Raw genomic sequence first — 27,500 nt, forward strand, 5'->3', positions numbered from 1 at the left:
GAGAGAGAGAGAGAGAGAGAGAGAGAGAGAGAGAGAGAGAGAGAGAGAGAGAGAGAGAGAGAGAGAGAGAGAGAGAGAGAGAGAGCGAGAAAGAGTATATCACATCGTAACCTAACCTAACTTAATCTCACCAAACTTAACCTAACCAAACCTAACTTAACCAAACCTAACTTAACCAAACCTAACCTAACCACACCTAACTTAACCAAACCTAACCTAACCTAACCTAACCAAGCCTAACCTAACCTAACCATACCTAACCTAACCTAACCATACCTCAAACCTAACCAAACCTAACCAAAGATAACCTAACCTAACCATACCTAACCTAACCTAACCAAACATAACCAAACATAACCTAACCTAACCACACCTAACTTAACCAAACCTAACCTAACCTAACCAAGTCTAGAATAACCAAACCTAACCTAACCTAACCATACCTAACCTAACCTAACCTAACCTAACCTAACCAAACCTAACCAAACATAACCTAACCTAACCATACCTAACCTAACCTAACCAAACATAACCAAACATAACCTAACCAAACATAACCTAACCTAACCATACCTAACTTAACCTAACCAAACATAACCAAGCCTAACCTAACCATACCTAACCTAACCAAACCTAACCAAACCTAACCAAACATAACCAAACATAACCTAACCAAACCTAACCTAACCTAACCTAACCTACCTCACACGTTCTCCATCCGGCCTTTCTTCACGTCACCATTGCCTGAGTCTGGTCCATCATCTGACAAATACTTTCTTTAGTCGTGCTGGTTATTTTTACAGCGCCACACAACCTACGTACGTATTTACTGACGTCAGCCGCTCGTCTACCGATTCACCAGGAAACTGTATTATTTTTTTCTATTTTCTCTTTTTTTTTTCTTGGCTATTTTCTATTGGGGATGAATAAGCGGGATTTGCTTTGTCCGTGCCTTGCTAAGTGAAGGTGTCCGTGCTTGGAGTGTTTGCGCGTTCTTAGTTATCTGTTATTGTTTTTTTTCTAAATGGTAGCAAAAGGTGAAAAAAAAAGTGATGATAAAGAAAGAAAGAAATAGTAATAAAAATAGATAGAATAAAGAAATAAAAAAAATGAGTAAGATAAAGTAGAATATAAAAAAGAAAGAAAAATTAATAAAACAAAGAATTAAAAAGATCTAAAATTAAATAGAATGAATCTTCTAAGCTCTCTAATACTCGTGTTTTTTTTTAAATATATCAGTAAAGAAAGTACCAGTTAACTCCCCATCAAGACACTGGGTTACTCTAAGAAGGAAGGAAGAAAGGAAGGAAGGAAAGAAGGAAGGAAGGAAGGTCTTACCAGTTAAAAGGAAGGTGTTTATAATTAATTCACAAAAAAAAACGATAGAAAGACGATACTAATGAACTGTAAATGAAAGGAAAGACTATTTAACTCAGAGAACGAGAAAGAATACTTGTCAGTTATTAGAAGTAAACGAAAAATAAAATAATCAATTCACTGAGCCGAACACACACACACACACACACACACACACACACACACACACACACACACACACACACACACAGAAACGACACTGCCCCATCACTGACGCCTCATAATCTACTCTCCATAAGATCAAAAAAAAAAAAAAAAAAAAAAAAGGCTTCATTGGACTTTGCTACATAACCTGCACTGCTTCAGCTCCTGTAGATACAATTCCAGGAAACTGAATTGGACCTTTTTTTTTATATATATATTTTCTCTATTTTTCCTGATTATCTTTTATTGGGGATGAATAAACTGGATATTTTTTTTCCTGCATTTGTTTTGTCCTTGAAACCTTTGTACATGGAAAAATAAAACACACTTAAAACCTCCAATAACTCGTTTTTCTATCAACGACGGTGCAATCAACGCATCCTTTCCATTCCAGCCATACAGCGTGATGCAACCCTGTGCAGCTCATGGCGTACTGGGGCTGTGTCGGCTGTAACGCGTCGCTCTCCCTCTCTCCCTCTCAGTGCCTCCGCGTCGGATACTGCCAGTCTGTCACGGCCACACGAGGGAGGGACGGGCAGCGGGTTATTTAGGACGTAAGACCAGATAGAACTGTCAATATTAATACGCTGTTGTATACCGGCGTGACATTTCTCCTTCACATCTTCCTCCTTCTTTGCTACCTCTTCCTCCTTCTCCACCTCTACCTCCTCCTCCTCCTCCTCCTCCTCATAAACATCTAAGCTCAAGTCGTGCCTCCAGTCAGTAAATCAGCAGTGAATGATGTATGCACCAGTAGCGAGTCTTCATATTTTTAGGTAATTCAGGAACTCGTTCACTTATTTACATTCAAGCTACTCATTTACCTAATATCCATCACGCCCCCTCGCCGCCCCACACCTGTGCTAGTGTCCGCACCTGGCCTAAGCACGCTAAAGGGATAGGGGTGTAGGTAGGAGAAGAGGGGCGTGGGGTTGAGAGGGGAGGGATGTGCAGGTGTGACCAATCAGAGGGATAAAGGTGTTGACTTGTATCCCTTTCATTCGTCTTGGTTTAATTTCTTCCCTCCTGCGTTTCTTCCTCATTTTTTTTCTCACTTTTCTCATTTTTTTTTCCTCTCACAGTGACGTTCTTCCTACTCTTTTTTTTTTTCGTTTCTTAAACTAATACCTACTCTTCCCTTCTCTCTCTCCTCTCACTTTTCCCTCACAATAACATCCCTTCACTCTGCTCCCCCCTCCCCATTCCTCTCCCCTTTTTTTTTTCTTCCCCTTAAAGCCTCTTTCTTACTGTTTCCTCTTCTTCCATCACCTCCTCCTCCTCCTCTTCCTCCTTACATTATCTCACACTAACATCTTTCCCCTTCCCTTCCCTTCCCTTCCCTTTCCTTCCCTTCCCGCCCAGTATGCTTTCCCTCCTGCCCTTCAGTCACACCTGCTTAACACAACACCCTTCAACTCTTCCTCTGTCCCTTCACCTCTCACACCTTCCCTCTCACCTTGCACAGCTCTCTCCCAAGTGACCTGCGGGAGGAAAGGGTACTAAGTAAAAAAAAAAAAATAAATAAATAAAATAATAATAATAAAAAAAATAATAAAAAAATCATAAAAAAAAATACCAGGTACTCACCGCCTTGGGTTACCTGGCGATGACTAATTACCAGGTGAGGGGGACAGGTAGGAAAGAAGGGGCCACTGGGGGAGGTAAGAGGGGGTGGGGGCGGCTACAGGTGTGCTGAGAAAAGGTGGAGGGATGAGGACGGGGGTGGAGGTGAGGGAGGAAGGGAGGGGTGGAAGGGGAGAGAGGGGGATTGGCTGAGGGATGGAAAGGGGAAGGAGATGGGTGAGGAGTGGAGGTGAAGGGGAAGAGGAAGGGGTTTGGAGGTGAAGGAGGAGGGGGAGGGAGGCTTAATGAGGGAGGAGGGGGTGGGGGAGGAGGGGATGGGGGTGAGGGAGGAGGGGGAGGGCGAGTTATGTATCAATGTCCGCTTATTGAGGTGAGGCGAGGAAGGTTGAGAGAAACAGGGCCTTTTGATCTTCGGCATGTTATCTCTCCTTCCTCCTTTACTCTCTTTGTTAATGTTATTGCGTCACTTTAATTATCGCGCGGTGGCCTCAAGACATTTCACTCACACTCACACGTACACACAGACACACGCACGCACACACACACACACATAACATGACCGCCGCATATATCAATCAATTAATCAATCGCCGCCACATCTTAACCGTGAAAAACTTAATGAGAGAGAGAGAGAGAGAGAGAGAGAGAGAGAGAGAGAGAGAGAGAGAGAGAGAGAGAGAGACACACACACACACACACGTACGCACACTCACCACACGAGTCACGGCGCGGCGTGGTGAGGTCACAAGGCTGTGCGTGACGCCACCACCTTTTTGTCTCCCTGCCAAGTGAGAAAAAAAGGGAATATTATTAGAGAGGCTGGCAGCTTGCGATAATGGGAAGGGGAATGGTCTTGCGGGGGAGAGAGAAGGAGAGGGGAAAGGGGAAAGGGGAGAGGGGAAAGAGGGGAGAGGGGAGAGGGAGAGAAAACAGGGGGACGAGTGGGGATGCAAGAAAAAAAAGAGAAAAAAGACGAATATATCATAAATAAAAAAAAATGTACAAAAAGAAAAGGGAAGATGTAAAAAAAAAAATGTGTCTTGTTTCTAAATTAAGCTTAACAACTCTGGCTAATCATGTAAGCTGGCTAACCACACACACACACACACACACACACACACACACACACACACACACACACACACACACACACACACACACACACACACACACACACACACACACACACACACACACACACGAAGCGAAAAAAGAAGAAACAAAGAAAAAATAGTTATCAATACAATGAGGAAAATTTAAATATGAGTAAAACTGGAAAAAAAAGTGAAAGAAAACGGAGAAAAGAAAAATTAAGAGGGAAAGAGAAAAAGAACAGTAAAGTAGGGAAGGAAATGAACGGAAGGAGGAGACGGAGGAAATAAACGAAAGAAAAAAAGAGGAAAAAAAACGGAGAAAGAAGAATTTGAAATCAAGAAGAAAAGAAGAGAAGGAAACGACAAGAAGAAGAGGAGAAAGAGCAAAAGGAGGGAAAAGAGAAAGAAAAGGAAGAAAAAATGTAAAAGAAACCAAGAGAGAGAGAGAGAGAGAGAGAGAGAGAGAGAGAGAGAGAGAGAGAGAGAGAGAGAGAGAGAGAGGCTTCAAGTAATAACCATACGTGAATTATCTGAAGAGTATAATCATAAAATCAAGATAAGTGCATATTAATCAAAATGAGTTAATAAGCAGACGAGTTAAGGTGAGACTTTAATGTTTTGAGATAAGTTAGTCGACCATCAACACAAAATATTACCTTAACTTAAAAAAATAAAAAAAATAAACAAATAAGTACGTAAATAAATAAAAATAAAAGTAAATAAATAAATAGGTAAATAAAAACAACAATAATCCTCGTAAGTATTTTAAGTATCCGGTTTCTTAATATAATAATGGAGGAGACGTATAGAAAATAGTAAAATTATCAACTAATGAAATAAATTGTAATAAAAATAATAATTAAATAGAAGAGAAAAAAAATGGAGGAAAAAAAGTGAGGGAAGGAAAAAACGAAGAGAGGATGAAAAAGTGATGATGAAGAGGAAATGAAACAAAAAAAATAATAAGAACACACGGTAACAAAAGCTAGAGGAAGAGAGAGAAATAAAAATGAAAACATGGAAGGATACGAGGAAGAAGAGAGAAAGAGAGAAAATTAAGAAAAGAAAGAGGAATACAGATAACGATAAGAAAAACAACGAAAGACAGGAAAGTTAGCCAAAAAAGCAGAGAAAGAGAGAGAGAGAGAGAGAGAGAGAGAGAGAGAGAGAGAGAGAGAGAGAGAGAGAGAGAGAGAGAGAGAGAGAGAGAGAGAGAGAAAGAAAGTAAGACTGATAAGGAGCTACAAAATTTGAAGAGAGAGGAACCAGGGAGAGAGGAGAGGCGACAGAACAGAGGGGAAGAAAGGGGGAGTGGAAATGGGGGGTAGCAGTGCCCATCCGATCCCCAGATGGTGTGAGGGCCTTGATAGCGGGACGGGCAGGGTGACGCTCGCCTCCGTCACCTTATACCTGCCGGGGAGGAGGAAGAAGAGAGGGAAAAACTGCAGGGAGGGACGGAAGGAGAGGAGGGGAGGAAAAGAAAGGCTGCAAGTTTTTGGAGAGATAAAAGCAGGGTTGAGAGAGAGAGAGAGAGAGAGAGAGAGAGAGAGAGAGAGAGAGAGAGAGAGAGAGAGAGAGAGAGAGAGAGAGAGAGAGAGAGAGAGAGAGAGAGATACATGCAGACAGACAGAAAAAAAAGTTTGACGTACAGACAGACAGACAGGCAGACAGACAGGGAGATAGACAGGCAGACAGACAGACAAACAAACAGACAGACAGACAGACTGACAGACAGACAAGCAGAGAAAAGGAAGGGGGAAGAAGGAAAATGATAAATTGGTTGGCGGTAATAAGGAGGAAGAGAAAATAAGAAGGAAATACGAAAATTAGGAAGAAGAAAAGGAGAGAAGAAAGACAGAAACCAAACAAGGAAAGAAGGAAAGAACCGAAAGAAAAAAAGAAAGAAAAATAATGAAAGAAAATAGTTAAGATGATGTATTAAGAGAGAGAGAGAGAGAGAGAGAGAGAGAGAGAGAGAGAGAGAGAGAGAGAGAGAGAGAGAGAGAGAGAGAGAGAGAGAGAGAGAGGCGTAAGTGACAGGAAATATATAAAAATTAGATAACGTAATTGGCTGTGTTTTACTGTCTTATCTCTCTGTCTCTCTCTCTCTCTCTCTCTCTCTCTCTCTCTCTCTCTCTCTCTCTCTCTCTCTCTCTCTCTCTCTCTCTCTCATGCACAGTTACAACTTTATTCCAAGCAAAACTAAAAATAAAAAATAAAAATAAAATAAAATAAACACACTTGAAGCATTCGTAAGAGGAGAAAAGAGGGAAAAGAGATGAGGTGTGGAGGGGAAAGGGTTACGAAAGGTGTGTTTGAGGCCAGGTAAGGCGTGCGGCACAGGGGAAGGGGATGGGGGGAGGGCAGGGAGGCAAAGAGGGGAAGGAGGAAATGTAGTACAGAACGAGGGGAGATGGGGAGATGCAAGGGGAAGGAGAGTTTCTTAAATATGAGGACACGGGCATGTCAGAGGGGCTGGGAAAGGTGAGGAGGGGAGAGAGAGAGAGAGAGAGAGAGAGAGAGAGAGAGAGAGAGAGAGAGAGAGAGAGAGAGAGAGAGAGAGAGAGAGGGGTGAGGGATGTAGAGTGGTAGAATATAAAACTACATCTATTTCTGAGCAGATATGAGCTATGGAACCAGCCCCCCACCCTCCCTCTCTCTCTCTCTCTCTCTCTCTCTCTCTCTCTCTCTCTCTCTCTCTCTCTCTCTCTCTCTCTTTAACATATCCTCAGCCATTTCCCACTTTTCACATTTTTTCTCTCCCATGTCAGCCCCTCCTATGCTCTCTCCTTTTTCTTCCTCCCTTCCTTTCTCTCCCTTTCTCACTTCAGACCTTCCTCTCCCCCTCTCTCTCCCTTTGAGTGAGTTGTGCCCTCTTTGTGGCACAGTACTTAAGCATGTCTGTTTTGAATATTTCCTTCACCTACAGCCTCTTGGGGAAGGGAGGAAGGGAGAGAGGGGAGGGAAAGTAGGAAAGAAGAGGCTGACTGGTCTTACTGTGGGAGGGGAGGGGGAAGGGGGGAGGAGAGTAAGGAATGTGTGTTTACGAACATTATGATAGATGGCTGGGTAACGTCTTGTGTGTGTGTGTGTGTGTGTGTGTGTGTGTGTGTGTGTAATCTTCGTTTTCTTTTCAGGTCTTTAATTTCAAACTTAGTATTTCATCGACATTCTTGTTGTAATGGTTGTTGTAGTAGTAGTGGTGTAGTGTTGTTGTTGTTGTTGTTGTTGTTGATGGTAGTAGTAGTAGTAGTAGTAGTAGTGGCAGCAGCGGTAATACTTGTTCTTTACTAGTAGTGTTGTTGTAGTAGCAGAATTTGTTTTGTTGTTATTGTTGTTGTTGTTGTTGTTGTTGAAGCTGTTGTTGTTATTGTTGTTGTTGCTGCTGCTGTCAGTCACCAAGTTATATCCTTATGAAGTACACAGGACAAAGTAGTTTTAGCCGCTTTTATTTCACGCGAATAAAAAGAGCAGGCGGCGCCCATCAGCGTGTCACCAGAACAATCCGTCTGGGCAGAATTAACAAAACTTAGAATGCTGCTCAAAACAAGCTCACCATTTCTCGCCGCGATTACTATACCTTCACAACACACGCAGTAATGGCCGGCATCCTCAAAGGGGCTTCTTAGCTTCTCTTCATTTATCTTCCCTTTAAATATCGTATAGCCAAAAGACATCAGGGTTACCAGAAAGTATTTAACTGCGAGTCTGCATACCTAGACATTTGTTTGTGCGTTTGTGTGTTGTCTGGGTAGCGTCGCCGTTGTCTGGCCAGCAATAGGACGTCATGGGCCTAGTGCACATGAGCGAGCCCAGGTAAATTTGTCAAGGATCGGTTAGTCAGAATGTTCAGGATTTCACTGGCTTAAATAAACAGGTTAGTCGGAATGTTCAGGGTTTCATAGGGTAAAATAAACTATGTCCCAAAACTATCAGATCTAAAACTTGATCTACATGTTGTTATGTCCTTCATGTGCAGTTGTACACCTCTGGAACACTCGGAGAAGTCTCAGTGTAGCGCCAGGTTGAGCACACTGTGGTTATCGTTATCGTTATCCTTATCGTCATCATCATCATCACCGTCATCTTCATTATCGCCGTCATCAATATTATCATTAGTTGCAGTGACAAAAGAAGTAGTAGTAGTAGTAGTAGTAGTAGTAGTAGTAGTAGTAGTAGTAGTAGTAGTAGCAGTAGTAGTAGTAATAGTAGTAGTAGTAGTAGTAGTGGCTGTCGTTGTTGTTGTTGTTGTTGTTGTTGTTGCAGAAGTATTAACAGTAGTAGGTGATAGTGTTGTCGCTGTTGTTACTTGTAGAATGCACTGGTATTACTAATAACGAGAGTAATAAAAATGTTAAAAGGAGAGATATTGCTGTTGATGATGATCTTGTTACTACTACTACTACCACCACCACCACCACCACCACCCGCCGTAACTACCACTAGCACCACCACTATATGCACTGCTGACGCCACGCACACACCACCGCCAGACTATCCCTTGAATAAAGAAGCGAAATTTGAACTAATAGCTGGTAGAATCTTGAATCACGGTAACCTTTTGGAAAACATGAAAAAAAAAAAAAAATCTTTAAGCACAAGCAAAGGAGAGAGAGAGAGAGAGAGAGAGAGAGAGAGAGAGAGGAAAAAAGAGGAAGAGTCGAAAAGAGAAAGAGTACAAAAAAAAAAAAACTGGTAAAAAAGAAATAACCTCCTCTATCAGAAGCTTTATAAAATGTTGAGCTTGATAGAATTCTGAAATAGCACAGCATAGGATATATAACCTGATGCTGCTGCTGCTGCTGATGATGATGCTTTCCCTTTGGACAGAGTTTTGAGTCTTACAGAAGGAAGGAAGGAAAGAAGGAAGGCAGGCAAGAGAGGGAGGGAGGGAGCGAGGGAGACAGAAAAATGAAGATAGTGATGATGATGATGATGATGATGATGATGATGAAGGCAAACTATTCCCGAGCTTATTAGCTTTGGAGGAGGAGATAAAGAAGGGAAGATATTGGTTAACTCTTTGCATTTACTGGAAGAGAGAGAGAGAGAGAGAGAGAGAGAGAGAGAGAGAGAGAGAGAGAGAGAGAGAGAGAGAGAGAGAGAGAGAGAGAGAGAGAGAGAGAGAGAGAGAGAGGCCATGAATATGATGAACTATTTTCTCCAGCAGGGAAGAGACGGGAAGACTGGGAGAGGGCGGCGCTAGGGTAGAAGGGAGACATTGCTGTATTCATTAATTATCACTGTTATTATTATTATTATTATTATTATTATTATTATTATTAGTAGTAGTAGTAGTAGTAGTAGTAGTAGTAGTAGTAGTAGTAGTAGTAATGGGAGTAGTAGGGTGATCCACGAGACTATACCATTCCACCAGGGGCTCGGCGTGGCATCGTGTGTGTATGTATGAGTGTGTGGTGCCTTTGTCTGGGGCCACCCTGTGCAGGATTGCTGGCCTGGTGTGTAGATAGAGTATTGTTGTTGTTGTTGTTGTTGTTGTTGTTGTTATCATCGTCCCTTTATGGCAGAGGAAACACGATTGGCTGCACAGGATAGAGACACACTAGCACAGCACCCCCAACGGAAGTATCAGCAAGGAGAGGTGAAGGTAAAGAAGAGAGAGAGACTGAGGCGTAAGCAAAACAAAATAAACAAATAAATAAACAAATAAACAAACAAAAAAAAATGATAGAAAAAAATAAACGTACAAAAAAAACAAAAATCAAATAAAAAATAAATAAAATAAAAGCAAATAAACAAACAGATCAATACAAAACACAGACAGACAGACAGACAGACACAACTATTACCAGCAACATGTTAATTGAGGGCCAAGCGTGTAACTCTCCCCTCGGCTCCTGTTTCTCCTCCTTATTTGGCGGTGCGGTGTGAAATGGCAGCTTAAAAGAGGCGGCGGAGCAGAACTTTTAATTAAAATAGCCGCCGATATTTTCAGAAACACTCGTGATGGAGGAAGAGGTGAAGGAGAGATGAGGAAGAGTGGGGGAGAGGGTGAGGGTGGATGTGGGCGGATGGGAAGAAGAGGCGTGTGGATTTGAGTCAATGTGAGGACTGAGGGGAGAGGGGAGAGTGGGGCATGCAGATGGTATAAGGGGGAGGGAGGAAGAGCTTGGGAGAGTAAGGGAGAGGGGATAGACACAGAGAATGGAGGACAAGATGGGGGGTATGGAAAATGGTAAGGGAGGGGAAGGAGAAGGGGAGGGGAGAGTATTGTGGAGGGGCAGTGAGGGACAAGGTACGGGAGAAGGGAGGGGAAGGAAGAGGGAGGAAAGGGTGAGGGAGAAATGGGGGGAGGAAGGAAAGGGTGAAGGAAGAGCTAAGAAGAGTAATGTAAGAGAGAGGGAGGTGAGAGAGAGAAAGGGAGAAGAGAAGGAAGGAAGGAACAAAGAAGAAGAAGAAGCTGAGGGAAGGCGGAGGAGGAACACGAAGAATAAGGAAGAGTAGGATAAAAGAAGAGAGCAGAGGAAAGAGGAGGAAAAACGAAGGAGGCAAACAAAAACGAAAGAGAAAGACAAACTGATAAATTATAAGAGAGGCTAAAAGAGAGAACAGGAAGAGGAAGACGAAGGATGAGAGAGGAAAAGGGTGATGGAGACAGAACAGGAAGAAGAGCGAAAGGTAGAAGAGAAACACACAAAAGAAGGATGAAAGAGGCTAAGAAAATACGGGAGAGGTTGAGAAAGAAGAAGAGTAAGAGAGAGAGTAGGATAAAGAGAAGAAAGCAGGAAAACTAAAAGAGAGAAAAAAAAACACTCAAAAATCACAAAGGAAAAAAAGGAAGGAACTAAGAGAAATAAAAGAGAGGCTGAGGGAGAGGAAGGGTAAGGAAGAGAAAATAGAAAAAATAAAATAAAGAAAAACACAAAAGAAAGAGAAGGAAGAGAGGCTAAGAAAACGATGAGAGGCTGAGAAAAGGGAGGAAGGATGAGGGAGAGAAAGAGTAAGGGAGAGGGAGGGTGAGGAAGGGTGAGGGAGGAGCAATGTAATGTTGTTGCTGGTTATGACAAGGAGACGAAGCGGCGGCGTGTCGGGCGGCGGCGGGAACCGAACCCTGGGCACTCGAGGCACGTTGTTTGTTTACACCACGGGCCAGGCGAGTCGTTATGGCGGACTAACATTATTTTGGCCCCCCTCGCTTTTTTTTTTTTTTTTTGCTTGTTTTCCGAAAGTGAGTGTGTTTTGAGTGAGAGAGAGTACTGATTTATGTTTTGATTACCTCCGCTCCATCTCTCTCTCTCTCTCTCTCTCTCTCTCTCTCTCTCTCTCTCTCTCTCTCTCTCTCTCTCTCTCTCTTTCTCTCATTATTACATCAACGTAACTATTTCCCCTCATTCTTTTCTTTTTCTTCTATCTATTTCTTCCTTCCTTCCTTCCTTCCTTTCTTTTCTTCCTATATTCCTTCTTTTCGTCTTTCCTTCTTTTCTCTCTTACTTCTTATTACAACCACTCACCTTTTTTTCATTTCCCTTCTCTCTCCCTCTCTCTCTCTCTCTCTCTCTCTCTCTCTCTCTCTCTCTCTCTCTCTCTCTCTCTCTCTCTCTCTCTAGTCCAACAAAAAAAACAAAAAAATGGGGGAGGAACGGTGATGGAGGTGAAGGAAGGAGGGGAAGAACGAGGCAAAGGAAGGAACAAGTAGAGAAGGAGGAGGGAGGAGGAGGAGGAGGAGGAGGAGGAGAGAAAATGGAGTGTAGGGATGAAAGGAAAAATGATGAAGGGGAGAGCAAGGATGAAGGGGAGGGAAGGAGGAAGGAAGGAAGGGAGGGAGGGAGGGAGGGAGGGAATGTAGGAAAGAAGGAGGGAGGGAAGGAAGGAGACAGTGCCGCTAGAAGTCTCGAAGTTGTCACCTGATTTTACGCCAGAGGATTTAGTAGTCAGGAGGAGGAGGAGGAGGAGGAGGAGGAGGAGGAGGAGGGGGAGGAGGAGGAGGAGGAGGAGGAGGAGGAAGAAGGAGGAAGAGGAAGAGGAAGAGGAAGAAGAAGAAGAAGAAGAAGAAGAAGAAGAAGAAGAAGAAGAAGAAGAAGAGTATGGGAAACTATTTAATAACTACTGGAAAAACAATAAAAATGCATAAAAAAGAATAAATAAAAAGAAATGGAAAAAAATAAAGAACGAACATCAGAGAGAGAGAGAGAGAGAGAGAGAGAGAGAGAGAGAGAGAGAGAGAGAGAGAGAGAGAGAGAGAGAGAGAGAGAGAGAGAGAGAGAGAGAGAGAGGGTGGGGGAGGGGGGCGTGGCTAAGAAATGTCAACACAAACCACGCCCATTTCTTGCCCCGGGTTGCCAACGTTGCTAATATGTTGCAGGCTGGAGGGAGAGAGAAAGAGAAGGAGAGAAGGGAAGAAATAGGGGAGAGAGGGAGGGTGAGAGAGAAAATGAGCTACAAGACGGAGGGAGAAAAAAAAAAAAAAGGAAAGAAGGAAGGAGAGAAGATCTTGCAAGAGGTAAGAGAAGAAGAGGGAGGGATGAGGAAGACATGGTGTGGTGTGAAGGAGAAAGGAGATAATGAAGAGAAAGGTTAGATGATAGATGTGACTGAAAGAGGGAGGATAATATGGACACACACACACACACACACACACACACACACACACACACAGACACAAAAAAATAAATAAATAAATAAAATAAAATAAAATAGAAAATAAATAAATACTTTCTTTACGCTTGAATTCCTTATCATTTCCCATCTTGCACACGGAGACATATCCTCGTATCCCTTTTCTTATCCCGTTCTCAAATAAAATGATAGAAGAATTAAGTAGACCCAACAATCAGACTATTAGTGCTACGTCATTAGAGAGATTCAAAATATATGATACACTTATAGATATGAATAATAGGTGTGTATGTTTCACTCGAGTTTTGGCGCTGTCAAGTGGTTTTATGTTCCAGCATCTTCCTACACTGTCACTCCCTCCAGGTACTGAAGAACAAGAACACAAGAGAAGCTGCAAGAAACCAGTAGGCCTACACGTGGCAGCCTCATTATCAAACATACCTACCTATATCCACCTGACATCCTTACCTATAAATATAAGCCATTTAATTTCAAAGCTCCGAATTGGCTCTGCTTTCCTGCTACTACACTGGTCAGCGCGGGGGACAAGAACACAGAATAAAGACAAAAAGTACAGATGAACACAGAAGGACATTTCCAGAATTCACGCCTCGGAGGAACCACAGTACGCCCACCTAGCTACCTAACTTCTAATCCTTCAGTCAGTTCAGAATAGGGAAGAGAAAACCTTACGTTGTACAGTGTCTTAATAATGTCTTCAAAACACTCGCTACAACCTTCCGCACAGCTCTCGCCTCTCCTTCAGTCACGGCTGTTTATGTGACAAGTCCCCAGAATTATGCTGATAATCGTTCTGTCATGAGGAATTTGAATGTATACACGTGATTTAGATGGTACTAGTGCATGGAAAGGAAGGAAACTGTGAAGGAAGAAGGAAGAAAGAAGGATGAGGGGGAAGGAGAGAGAGAGAGAGAGAGAGAGAGAGATTAATAATGGAGATAAAGAGAGAAAGGCAGTCAAATTTTCTTCACTTTTTCCTTCATTCCTTTTCTTTTCCACCTCTTCATCATCATCTTCTTCTTCTTCTCTTCACTTCCTCCCTTCTTCCAAGTCTTCTTTTTGCGAGCCCTCGATCCAAGAGCCTTCCCTCCTCTCCCAATCTTCTCTCCCCTCTCACCTCTCCCGCCTTATTTTGTTACAGATAATTAGAGAGAGAGAGAGAGAGAGAGAGAGAGAGAGAGAGAGAGAGAGAGAGAGAGAGAGAGAGAGAGAGAGAGAGAGAGAGAGAGAGAGAGAGAGAGAGAGAGAGAGAGAGAGAGAGAGAGTAATCATAATACCATCACTTCTTTTTCCCCAACGCCATAACTTTTCCACGCTTAAACAGTGCAACGCAAAAAGTCCTCTGTCCACGCAGTTAGGTTAGGTTAGGCTAAGTTACACGCCTCGCTTCGCCTCGCCTCGCCTCGCCTCGCCTCACCTGCCCGCGCGTCCCATCATCCCTTGAAGCGTTCACCTGTCCATCAATTAACACGTCACACCTGGCACGCTGTCTTCCGGTCGTCATTCCTGCAACTGGTGATGATCTTGCATCTACGAGTATCTCTAATTTTACAGAAGACCACAACGAGACACTTGTTGGGAGAGGGGAGACGTGTGTGTGTGTGTGTGTGTGTGTGTGTGTTAGAGGTAGGGAGGCGAAGGGAAAAAGAAAGAGGGAGGGAAGGAAGGAAGAGAAGGAACAGAGGAAAGGAAGAGAAGGAAACAAGGAGAAGAGGAAAGGTAGAGGGGGAGGAAGAGAAGTAAGGAGAGACTGAAAGACAGAGAGGAAGGAAGATAAAACAACAAATGAGGAAAGGAAGAGAGGGGAACAAGGAGAACAAGAAAGCTAGGAGAGGAGAAGGAAGGGAAAGAAATGGAAGAAGGAGAAAGAAGAATAGAATGAGGGAAAGAAGAGAGATAAAGAAAGCAAGGAAGATGAAGAACATGAGACGAGGAAAAGAAAGAGAAGAAAGAGCGAGGAAGCAAAACATGGAGGAAAAGGTGAGAGATGCTGGAGGAAGAGGAGAGAAGAGAAGAGAAGAGAAGAAGCGAAAGAATGAAAAGAGGAAAAGTGAAGGAAAAGAGGAAGGGAGGAATGGAGAAAGAGGTGAGAACATGGGAGGAGGGAAACTGGAATAAGATAACAGTTTCACCGAGGAGGAAAGAGACAAAAAGGAATGATAAAGAAGGAGACAAAGAAAAAAAGAAGACTCACCTGAAGAAGGGAAAGGCAAGGGAAGGTGTGCAGGTAGACAAATAGATAGATAGATAGATAGATAGATAGACGGATAGATATACAGTGATCACAAATTCATGAACAAACAAGGCAAAAATCAACAGGCAAACGTTATAATTGACAGAGACAGAGAGAGAGAGAGAGAGAGAGAGAGAGAGAGAGAGAGAGAGAGAGAGAGAGAGAGAGAGAGAGAGAGAGAGATGAACACGGCAAACAAGGTAAGAAGCACTTTTTGGTAAACGCTACACAGACGGCAAAAATGAATAAAGACAGACAGAAAGAAAGAAGAAAAAAAAAAAATGTACGAATTTACCTGTCGGCGTAAAAGGACCCAGGTGGAGCACAGCGATTAATTTACAGGACTCGTAATGAGAAATTATGACGTTTTCAAATACCAAAGCCGCATAAATATTAAAACCATCCCAAAATATTCGCCAGCCAACTGCCGCACGATGAAAAAGAAACGAGGAAGCGAGAAAGAGAGAGAGAGAGAGAGAGAGAGAGAGAGAGAGAGAGAGAGAGAGAGAGAGAGAGAGAGAGAGAGAGAGAGGAGGGGAAAAAAGTGTATGGCGTGTAGAAAGAGAGAGGGAGAGGATGAGGGAAGGAGGAGAAGGGAGAGCTATTGGACCCCTAACTCCTCTTCCTCCTCCTCCTCTTCCTCTTCCTCTTTCACAGCCTCCTCCTCCTCCTCTTCCTCCTCCTCTTCCTCCTCCTCTTCTTCTTCTTCCTCCTCCTCCTCCTCCCCATAATGAGAAAAACGATAAAAATGATCAACATATCGCAAGTTGAGGAACAAGGTCGACCATCTGTGCCGAAACATCAACCCGTGAGACAGACTGACGTGTGTGTGTGTGTGTGTGTGTGTGTGTCTCCTAACGATCATGTACACACCACCTGTAAATCCACGCCTATTTTTTTTTCTTTCTAATTTGTCAACTCATCACCTATCGCGGGAAAGGAGGAGGAGGAGGAGGAAGAGGAGGGGGAGGAGTAGTAGGAGGAGGAATAAGAGGAGGAGCACAATAAAAGGAAAGCGAAGGAGATGCAAGACAAAGAAATGAAAATAAAAGAGAATAAAAAAAAACAAAACAAAACAATTTAACAAAAATAAACTACTACTACTACCAACAACAACAACAGCAACAACAACAACAACAAAAACAACAACAACAACAACAACAACAACAACAACAACAACAACAACAACAACAACAACAACCTAGGAACAGCCCGCACCACACTTCCTTTCCCCACCACCACCACCACCACCACCACCACCCGTCCCCCTTTCGCAGGTAACAAACGCAGCTATTAACTCGCTAATGAAGAGTACAGGTCATTAAGAACACCTGACGCCAGCCCGAAGAAAAAAAGTTTATGCTCTCTACCAAGTAAGAGCGAGGCGGAGGGAGTGGAGAGAGGGAGAGGAGTGAGAGGAGGGAGTGGTGACGTGTGAATGGAGGGAGTGAGGGATAATCAGAGCACGGAGAGAGGAGATGTGGATGATGAGAGGAAGGGTGAAGGAGGCCGGGAATGAGAGGGAGGGAGGGCGGGCGATTATGACAAGGAAGGGAGAGAGAGAGAGAGAGAGAGAGAGAGAGAGAGTGAGAGAGAGAGAGAGAGAGAGAGAGAGAGAGAGAGAGAGAGAGAGAGAGAGAGAGAGAGAGAGAGAGAGAGAGAGAGAGGGGGGGGGGGGCTGATGACCTTAATCGCGCACACATGACCTAACTTGACCTTTCCCACAAAAGAGAAGAAAAGAAAAAAAAAAGAAAGAAGAAAAGAAAAAATTATGCCAGCTCCTCCTCCTCCTCCTCCTCCTCCTCCTCCTCCTCCTCCTCTGGGTTGATGCAGGGGCCAGCCAGCCAACCAGACACACACACACACACACACACACACACACACACACACACACACACACACACACACACACACACACACACACAGTCACGCTTATACCCTCCCCCCTCTTCCTTTTCCCTCCCCTCGTTTCCCCTCCCCAAACCCAACCAGAAGGGGAGAAGAGAGAGGGAGAGGTATAAGGATGCGAGGAGACACATACAAGGAAGGAACACAAGAGTAGCAAGTCTCCGTAAATAAAATAAATAAAATTAAAAAACAAAAAAAAGTGAAAGTGAGATAAGAAAAAGAAAGGAAATATTTAAAACGTCGAAAAACTGAAGAGAGAGAGAGAGAGAGAGAGAGAGAGAGAGAGAGAGAGAGAGAGAGAGAGAGAGAGAGAGAGAGATGATGCCAGGATACTTGAAGGTAAGAGTATATAGAGGAAATACAAAACAAATACATAAAATAAAAGAAAGAAAACAGAAAAAAAGCCGAGCAAGGTGACAGTGGAGGAGGAGGAGGAGGAGGAGAAGGGGCAAGTGTGTGTGTGTGTGTGTGTGTGTGTGTGTGTGTGTTACGGGCTATCGACAGGGAGGCGTCGGGGAGGAGGCCGTGACGTCACACAGGTAAACACGCCGGGCAGAGGGGGGGAAGGGGGAATGACGCAACGCAACAGCAATAACAACAATAACACGTGTTCAGAGACATCACCTGTGACAACAACAACAACAACAACAACAACAACAACAACAACAACAACAACAGCAACAACAACAACTACTACTACTACTACTACTACTACTATCACTACTACTACTACTACTACTACTACTAATACTAATACTACTTGTGCAGCATCTAGAACAACAATAAGAAAAAGAAAACGACGATACCAGGTGAAAAAATGATAAATAAAAACAAGAAGAAAAATACTCACTCATTCACTCTCGTTCACTCACTCATTCACTCTCGTTCACTCACTCACTCAAAACAAAACAAATAAAAGAAAAGAAAGAAGAGAGATAGGTTAAAAAAAAATAAAACAGGAAAAAAACGAGTCAGAGAGAGAGAGAGAGAGAGAGAGAGAGAGAGAGAGAGAGAGAGAGAGAGAGAGAGAGCAATATCGGCCCGCCACTGCACTCGGGGATGGTGTATTCCCTGCAGGGTCGCCAGAGGAGAAGCTAATCTTGGCCCTTCGGCACCAGTATAAATAGTGAGGAGGAGGAGGAGGAGGAGGAGGAGGAGGAGGCTGGCGCTGCCCCATGCATCACCCCGTCCACGATACATGCTCCTGCTGCCTTGGGAGAGGGGAGGGGAGGGGAAGGGAGGGAAGGGATGGGAGGGAAGGGAAGGGAAGGGAAGGGAAGGGAGAGAGAGGAAGGGAAAGGTTTACTGTGTGTTTTCATGTGGTGGTGTTGAATACATGAAGTGTGATCTACGGAGGAGGAGGAGGAGGAGGAAGAGGAGGAGGAGGAGGAGGAGGAAAGGTAGGAAAGAGGATACAGAAACAGGAAAGATGTACCCTATAAACTTCCTCCTCTTCCTCCTCCTCCTTTTCCTCCTACCTACCAGAACACACTGCCTCCTCTTTCCCCTCGTCCCCTTCCCCTCCTCTTCCCCAAAACGTCCTTCCTCTCCGCCACCTCTTCGCTAATTAAAGCCAAAAATAGCCACGCCCGAAATACCGCCCACGCCCGTGCCAGCCCGAAGGCGTGGGCGTAGCGAGGAGGGTGGGAAGGGGGGAGGGTGGGTTGTGGGTTGTGGGCAGGGAAGTCAAGAAAGTGCTAAGTGGTCTCATCTCCTGATTGGTGGAAGGAATGATGACGTCACTTTGGGAGATTGGGAGACGTGCTAGGAATAATGATGATGATGATGATGATGATTTTGATGATGATGATGATGATGATGATGAGTAAAGGAAGGATATGATGAGTAAGAGTGAAAGAGTTTGAATGAAAGATGATTCATACTGGAGGCTTAGATAGATGGAGAGATAAGTAGATAGATAGATAGATAGATAGATAGATAGATAGATAGATAGATGGATGGATAAATGTATAGGTGCATAGGTAGACAAATGGAGATGTAGATAAGTAGGTAGATAGATAGATGTATAAATAGATAGTTTCATGGTTATTTATTTATACACACACACACACACACACACACACACACACACCGGTACTAATTACGCTGGACCACACACAACACAATACAGGTGATTGCTGCCGTGAACTGCCGAGACAATACAGGTAATTGTGATGGCCGCGGGGACAATGCACGTGATTGGGAGGGCTAGTCACGTGCTATACACATCTAAATACATACACAGGGGCATACATACATACAGACTACCCTTTATGTGTTCACGTGGCCGGCAGAATGAAGACGTGGTCGATGTTACGTTCTGTTCTGTTCTGATTGCTTATTCGACGCATCACAACACTTTAAGGTCATATAGTGTTGTTGTTCATACAGATGAACTTGTATTACAGCCTCTCTTACTGTATACGATGCAGCTGATATTGCCCAGTGCACAGGAAACGAAAGGAAAAATATTCGCACACAAAATGGGATGATTAAAAACAGCAGTCATCCATTGCGCTTTTTTTACATCCTTTTGCTACCATTGCAATCAACAATAGGCAATACAATACTCTGTGTGTTACTCCATGGACGGTTTGGTTTGGTCTGGCGTGACGGTGCAATCATGAACTGAGTATGAGCTGGCATATCACCGGTTGCCTGCATAGCTACTCAGTCAGTCAGGCAGCCAGTCAGTCATTTGTTTTATTTATTTATCTATTTATTCATTCATTCATTCAGTCAGTCAGTCGTTCAGTCGTTCAGTCAGTCAGTTAATCATTCATTCTTTCAGTCACTCAGTCAGTCATTCATTCTTTCAGTCACTCAGTCAGTCAGTTTGTCTGTCTGTCCATCAGTTAGCGGCAGTAAACCCAAGTCCTACATTTTTTTACTCAACGCTACCTGTACACGAGGTCCAAAAGCAGGAAAAAAATAAATAAAACAATGGCGAGGTGAAAGGGAAAAAGAGGGAAAGTCCTTAACCTTTTCCTTGGGGCTTTACTTCACAACAAACCCAACGTGTGCACAGAGCGAGACAGCTGGAGTGAACTGACTTCCTAAGAGAAACAAAACAAACATTACAGGTATGTACCCGAACCACCGAGGCTTCACGAAACATTTTTATGAACCACCGAACATAATCAGCAACAAATCAATCACAAGTGGTACAAAACAACAACGGGTGACTAAACTAAATTAAAGACAGATAATTAGGGAAACACACAGGTAAGGTGGAGATGATATAAAAAGACGAAGGAAAATTAATACATACAAAACTGTGTAGGTAGGAAGGAGGGAAGGAAAGGAGGTGATGGAAGGAACGTGGCAAGGAGGGAAGGAGATGGAGAAGGAATTTTTCAGATGATAAAGGGAAATGGAGGAGAGGATTTTAAGGATGGAGGGAAGACTTTTTGAAGATGGAGAGAAAGTCGGAGAAGATGGAGGTAATGCTTGATGACGGGGGAAAGGGGGGAAGGGGGAGGGAAAGAAATGGGAGATGGAGGAGACTGAGGGGGAGGGGGGGAGATTGGGAAATGAGAAAGAAAAAGGAGACATAAAAGAATGGTGAGGTGTAAAATAATAATCGAAGTGGAAATTAGAGGGAAAGAACGAAGAGAGGGAAAGAGAGAAAGAGGAAAGGATGGCAGAGAAACGAGAGAGAGAGAGAGAGAGAGATAAGCAAATGGGGGAAAAAAAAAGGAATAGCAAACAAGGAAGTAGAAATTATAGAAAGAAAGAATGAGGAGAGGAAGAGATAGAGAGGTGGTGAGGAAGTGATGGGGGATGGTTGGAGGAGAGGCGGGAGGGGGAGAAGGAGGGAAGGTGAAGGGTGTTGAGGATGCTGTCAGGTGGTCACAACAAGTCTCTCACGCTACACTACCATAATAAATAAAGGAAGATAATATTTGGCCTCCACGCCAACACCATCACCACCACCAACACCACCACCACCACCAACAGCAGCAGCAGCAGCAGCATCACACCTTCACGCTGCGCCTCCATCTACACCACAGAGAGGGAGAAAGAGAGAGAGGGAAGGAGGAGGCGCTTGTGGGGGGTGTTCTTTTTGGAGGTAAGAAGTGTGATATGCCACAGGATAGGAGAGTAAAATTAACACATGATAGCCAAGCAGCAGCAGATATGTAGGTCCCTGCATGGCTGTTTGGTAACTAATTATAACTGTTAAAGACAAAAGAATACAAGGAGGAGAAGGAGGAGGAGGAGGAGGAGGACGACGAAGAGGAGGAGAAGAGGAGGGCGAAATAAAGGAAGTACAATTGTTTGGAAAATGCAGGAAGCTCATGATATGCTAAGAAATGAAATGGAAAGAGGAAATAAGAAACATGTAAGAAAAAGAGAGAGGCAAGAGAGAAAAAGAGGAAGAGAGAGAAAACAAAAAGGAAGCATGGAAGGTGTACTTACCTACATCTACATCGTCGTACACTAAGAGAAACAAAGGAAGAGGAAGAAAAAAAAATGGGGAGGCGGTAAAAGAGGAAGGGGAGGAACAACAGAGATGAACGGGACAATAACTAAACACTTTTATTATCCAGATCAGAATTACACAGACTAACTTGTGACATTCCCTTCCACTCTACTTAACGTTTCCCTTCACTCTTAACCTAATATACTTTAACCCTTTCACTCTGATACGATACAATAAACACCAATAGTTAATGTATAAAATCTTTAAGGAGGAAGGAGGATAAAAGAACAGATTTTGCAATTTCTACCCAGTTTAAAGATTGGCTGCAGAACAAATAAAGATGTCTCAGAATGATTAGTAATTAAGGAGAGATGTGCCAGTTAGCAGTCAAAGGGTTAAGGAGGCTGCCAGTATATCAGAGGAATTGAAACTGAGGGAAAAAAAAAAAAAACGCAAAACGCAAAGGAAATGAGAGGAGATTATGAGAATTCCGACCTCCAGTATACTTGTAAGACATCTTTGTGGATTCACTCAGCCACGCCCACCACGCCTGCCACGCCCGCCACGTGTTGACATGACTACACAGAACTAACAGGAACATGGACATTTGAGGTATAGACAGCTGAATAGATAGATAGATAGATGGAAAGATAAGTAGGTAGATGGGTAGATAAGTAGGTAGAGAGATAAATAGATAGATAGATAAGTAGGTAAGTAGATAAGCAGGTAGGCAGGTAGATAGATACCTTAACCACTAAAAAACAAAAACCACTCAATCAATTAATCAACCATCACTCATTCAGCCAATCCTTAACCGGAAACCACCAATAAGACAACAAACCTTAAGTACCCAATCTATAACCAATCAATCGACCAATCATTGCCAACTAACCTGAAGTCCCCAAGCCACCTGCACGAGAGTCAAACCAAATACATGTACTCTACTCTACTGCACTACTAGTAAACCTGTACGTCTTCCACCCAAACCAGGACTGAAACCAACCCTTACCTACCAATCCTAACCACACACACACACACACACACACACGCTAGACTCACCGATAACTAGGCCTATGTACGAGATTCTGGCAAATTACCATCACTTGTTTTCCTTAGACTCCTTTTCATCTCTTATTTCCTCCATATTTATTGCAGAAGTGAGGGGAGGTGAGGGGAAGAGAGGGGAAGTAAGGGGAAATGATGACTGACGAAGGGACTCGCCCCTCTCTTTGCCCTCCACCTGTGCTCCTCCGTCAGCTGGGTAAGGGGGGCGGTGGATGGGGGGGGGCAGGAGGGGCATTACCTGGTTCTTGGGTGATAAGCTCTCATAACACGCAGCCCCCTCCCTCCCATCCTCCTCCCTTCCTTCTTCCCTCCCCTTCTTCCCTCCTTCCCTCTGTGGTGATGAAAGGGGAGGTGTTGAGGGAAAGGGTTCATGTGTGGGGAGATGATTATTATTATTTTTATTATTATTATTATTATTATTATTATTATTATTATTATTATTATCATTGGTGTCGTTGTTGTTGCTGTTGTTGTTGCTGTTATTATTATCACTATTATTATCATCGTTGTCGTTATTGTCATCATCATCATCACCATCATCTTCTTCATTATCATCGTCATCAATATTATCATTAGTTGCAGTGACAAAAGTAGTAGTAGTAGTAGTAGTAGTAGTAGTAGCAGTAGTAGTAGTAGTAGTAGTAGTAGTAGCAGCAGCATCAGTGGTGGTGGTGGTGGTGGTGGTGGAGGTACCGGTAGTAAAAATTGTCGTTTTTTGTTGTTGTTGACATTGTTCTCACATTTGGAGTCTTCACGCCGGAAGAATATTATTTTCACAGTTGTTTTTTGCCATAAATTTCAACTGGACGTATGATTTACACACTTTCTTCCTTTCGCCTCCCTCTCCCCGTTCTTTCCACCCTCCCTCTATTCCTCCCTCCCTCCTTCCCTTCCTTCCTTTCCGTCTCATGCCGTGTCGGGTTTCGCTCGCGCCTCCCTCCCTCCCTCCCTTCCACTGAACCTTGAAAGAAAAATATTTATAAACACCTCCAAAAAAACCTGAAGGAGGCCGCTAAGAGACGTCGCGGCGGCAGGAGAAGAGGAGAAAACCCTAAAAATGCCACCGAACACAGATCAACCTTCGTAAAACTTAACTACAGTCGGTTGGTGTCACATTTTTCCTAATTAAAACCTAATTACCAACGGGGAAAATGCCAAGGCGGTCGCTGGAGGGAGGGAAAGGGGGAGGGACGGAGGGAGGGAGGGATACAGGGAGAAATGGGAGGAAAAGGGAGGAAAGGGGTTGACGTCAAGCCGCCCGAACAGGTGGAGTGGTGATGCATCAAACAAAATTAAACTATTATTAGATTTATTAATTATTCATCAACGTTAAGGTGTCGCGAGTGTTTGGCTTGGCGGCGGCGAGAGGGCGTGTCTGTGTGGCTGTGGATGTGGAGGTGTATGTGCTGATGTGCGTGTGTGCGTGTGTGTGTGCTACGTGGTGAGGTGTGGGGAAGATAAGAGTGAGGGTGTGTTTCAGTGATAGAGTGTAAAGTTGACCCTCCCTCTCCCCCACCCCCTCGCCACCCCCACCCTCTCCACCCCCAACCTCCGTGGGTGTGCGTGCGGGTGGGCGGGCCTGAGAGAGAGAGAGAGAGAGAGAGAGAGAGAGAGGACCTAACTCACTGTCCCACTGAATCTCAAGGCTCCCACTCCATCCGCCTCGTATTCCGTGACCCGCCTCCCGCTCGCTGGTGGAGGATAAAAATGCACTAATAAAACAAGCTGAGTCACACACACCCTTGTCACGGCGCATCAGCGGAAGGCGTGTGACTGGAAGGCGGCGCGCGGTGACTCAGTTTGCGTCAGTGCAGGGAGACACGTGCCTTGCCAAAAGTGGAGACGGATGAGGGAGTCCGTGTTTCCCCGCCCTGGGTGATGGCCGGCGTGTTTTGTCTGTTACTCTTGTTGTGGTCACTTGTTGTCTTGGTGGGATGTGCGCTGGCTACTCTGTCCTGTTCCTGTTTACAATTCTGTCTTCGAGATTTGAGTTATTTGTTAGTAAAGAATGTTTTTTTTTTTTTTCATTTTTTTGTGCATGAGGGAAGCTCGGTCAAGGATACAAAAAAAAAAAAATCTCAAAAGAAAGCTATAGGGAAAAGAAATAATAATAATAAACGAACAAATCAAATAAATAGTCTAGTGATTTTCTTATAATTTCATTCATTTTCTTATTCTTTTGTATATATCAAAGGATACAACTTTCTGGGACCACGGCGCTGAGTCTTACAAAAGTGGGTGACCTTGGCGGCGTGTATTACTATTCCTTTCCCTGAAGTCACTACCACATGTGGCAGTGGACTTACATTTAGCGCCAAGTGTTGCGTCAAGGCGATATTACTCAATGCTCAGATGAAGCATGAGCAACACAGACTCCTTTACCTTATTTACCTCCTGCTTGCGTCTTGCATATAACCGGAACTTCGTGTTTTGCCAGACAATTACTGTTTCCCTCGTGACTGACACCAAAAAAGCATCAAATAATTCTTTAGATCAGACCACAACGCGTTTTCTCACACCTAACACTTACTTGCCCGATTTCACGTTGTGGTTAAAAGCGCCAGCACACGTGTGAGCTAAATAGCAGAGTTGTGGAATGTGTTCAGCTGAGACTGTTCATACTTAACACTTGTTCTCCTCGTGACACAGCTGAGTAGAGAGTAAGGGACGTATAAGTGAAGAGTTAAAGAGTTATGGACAGCGAGTAACACACCGCTTCCTTTTTTTTTTTTTCTCGACATAAGTACAAAGTAAATACTGTGTGATAAGTCAATGAAGGATAAAGGCCCGCTAAAACAGTTACAGCCAAGGACGAAAGTAGAATAACAAACCTCTCCCTTTCTCTGTATTAACCCTTTTCTCTCAATCTGAAGTCTCTGCTCTGTTTGTAAGCCATCAATATCAGCTTTCGTGTGGAGACTGCCAGCAGATCAGAGGCTGAGGGGATGCACAAAACACAGCTGGAATAAGTACAGCACGTTAACCGATTTCTGAATTGTGCCAAGACCAGAACTAAAAAGAAGAAAAAAAAAAAAAAAGCAAAAAGCGTCCCAAGTGAACAATATTCTGTCTAATTTAAAATGTGACCCGAGACTTCCCTCGAGAAAAGTTTGCCTGACAGTTGAGGGGCAAGAGAGGCGCGTATCAGAGAAGGGTCCCAGGCGGAAGGAGTAACTGTAGGAACGGGGGCAAGACATGACGAAAGAACATCTATATCGATTATATTGTCTGGTACTATACTCTATTATGCATTGATATAAGCAGTGATGGCCGAGTGGTTAAGGCGTCTGACTAGAAATCAGATGGGATCTTCCCGCGTAGGTTCGAATCCTACTCACTGCGCACCGGTGAGAACTTTTTTCAGACCTCATTTGTGCAGTTCAGGCCACACAGGAGGGATATAGGTCTACAGAATCAGTGTAAAGGAGAATGGCGTGAAGGATACAGGGGATGAGGAGTACTCCTTACGACAGAAGACTGGAGCTTTTAAATTTATACTTCCATAGAGAGGCGTAGGTTAAGGAAGAGAACCTGATAGAGGTCTTTAAGTAGTATAGGGGATACAATAATGGTGACGCAAGCAAAACTTTCAGGATCAGTAATCAGGACAGAGCAAGAAATAATGGGGCCAAGCTTTAATTTGAAAAAAAAAAAATAATACGAAGGAATTGGTTCTCAAATAGAGTGGTAGGTGAATGGAATGGAGCCAGTAATCAGGTTGTTAGTGCTGAGTCATTAGGGAGCTTTAAAAGATTAGGTTATGGATGGGGATGACAGTTGGGAATAGGTAGGTGTGTTTCATACAGGGACTGCCACGTGTAAGCCTGGTGGCTTCTTGCAGCTTCCCTTGTATTTTCATGTTCTTATGTGTAGTACTGTATTATATTACACTGTATTTTATTGTATTGCATGTTGCATTGTGTTTAATTGTATTGCACTGTATTGTTCTGCGTGTAATATGGAAGGAGCGCCTCAGCTATGTAAGGTATGGCTGTATGTGGTAGAGAAGAAAATTCACCTTAATTTTATCTGCCCTGCTTGTGGTACATTCATGGTAGGAGGTTGAGTAACCCGCTGCGCTTCCGCTTGGCTGAGCATTTTCCCTCAAGATTAAATCCTCTAATCTGTTGACACTCCTTACAAAATCTGACGACTGACAGATTCTCAGCAGATCACACGACCTAATCTTGAGGAAACACTGACGTGAGTGCTGCAGGTTACGTGACTGCTGACCACGACTGTACAAAAGTCAACGCATAGCTCCATGAAAACCAGAAAGAGCTAAGACTAGAAATTTCAAAACACATTCTAAAATTAACGGAGAGGCTGAGGGAGTCTGACGGGGTTTGAGAGGACGTTCAAATGGCGTGCATTGAAAAAAAGAAAGGAGAGGCGCCTGGACGATCGCGTCTACTTGATGTAGTGGAAAGACCGAATACTATCATTTTTATATTTTACTTTCTTTTACTTAAAGGGAAAGCTGGCTGAAGGTTACAGGAACAACAACAATTATTTCAGGTTTTCTATGTGTTTTTCGTGATACGGTTTTTGCCCGATAGCACGGCAGGACTGACGGCAGGCAGGGAAAGTGAAGGAATTAGAGAAAAATAAAGATTCACTACAAGACAAGACAGCCAGGTAAGGGTGGCAGGACTCTGGGACGTCTCTAGTCGCTATATCGTCTCTAATTGATCCTAATTGACAAACTACAGGTGAGGCTGATCCCCTGCCTCTCCTACGCACCTTGCGAGGCCGACCATCCCGCCACATAGCCCCGCCAAGTGTCTCCCGGCGCGGCGCCCTGACAGTGGCGGCGGGCGGTGAGTGGCCTCTGGCTAGGCGGCAGTGGGCGTTAAGACTCATTCAGGAAGGAGACCAAGACGCGGCTTATTGATGTAATGCTTGTCTGGCCGCGCCTCACCTGTCTCACCTCAGCCCTGCACCCAGACACCAGGCGCGGCAAGGCGACGTAGCTTACTCCTCACTCCCAGCCGTGGAAAAGTGGTGGTGGTGGTGATAGTGGTAATAGTAGTAGTGGTAGTAGCGGTGGTGGTAGTAATTGTAGTGGTAG

General features: G+C 43.9%; 1 protein-coding gene and 1 non-coding gene across 2 annotated transcripts in view; one reads left to right on the forward strand and one right to left on the reverse strand.

The window, feature by feature from the left end:
• The window catches only part of LOC135092394 (glutamate receptor ionotropic, delta-2-like), a 251,022-nt gene that overhangs the window by 76,183 nt on the left and 147,339 nt on the right, over positions 1-27,500 (reverse strand). The window contains exon 5 of the mRNA XM_063990902.1: positions 3,819-3,886. The gene's annotated coding sequence lies outside the window, so the exon portion shown is untranslated. The remainder of the gene's footprint in view (positions 1-3,818; positions 3,887-27,500) is intronic.
• Positions 25,690-25,771, forward strand: Trnas-aga (transfer RNA serine (anticodon AGA)). The gene has a single exon. It is a non-coding gene; the product is annotated as a tRNA-Ser (tRNA).

Source organism: Scylla paramamosain, chromosome 1 (genome assembly GCF_035594125.1).
Source record: "Scylla paramamosain isolate STU-SP2022 chromosome 1, ASM3559412v1, whole genome shotgun sequence".
Taxonomy (NCBI): domain Eukaryota; kingdom Metazoa; phylum Arthropoda; class Malacostraca; order Decapoda; family Portunidae; genus Scylla; species Scylla paramamosain.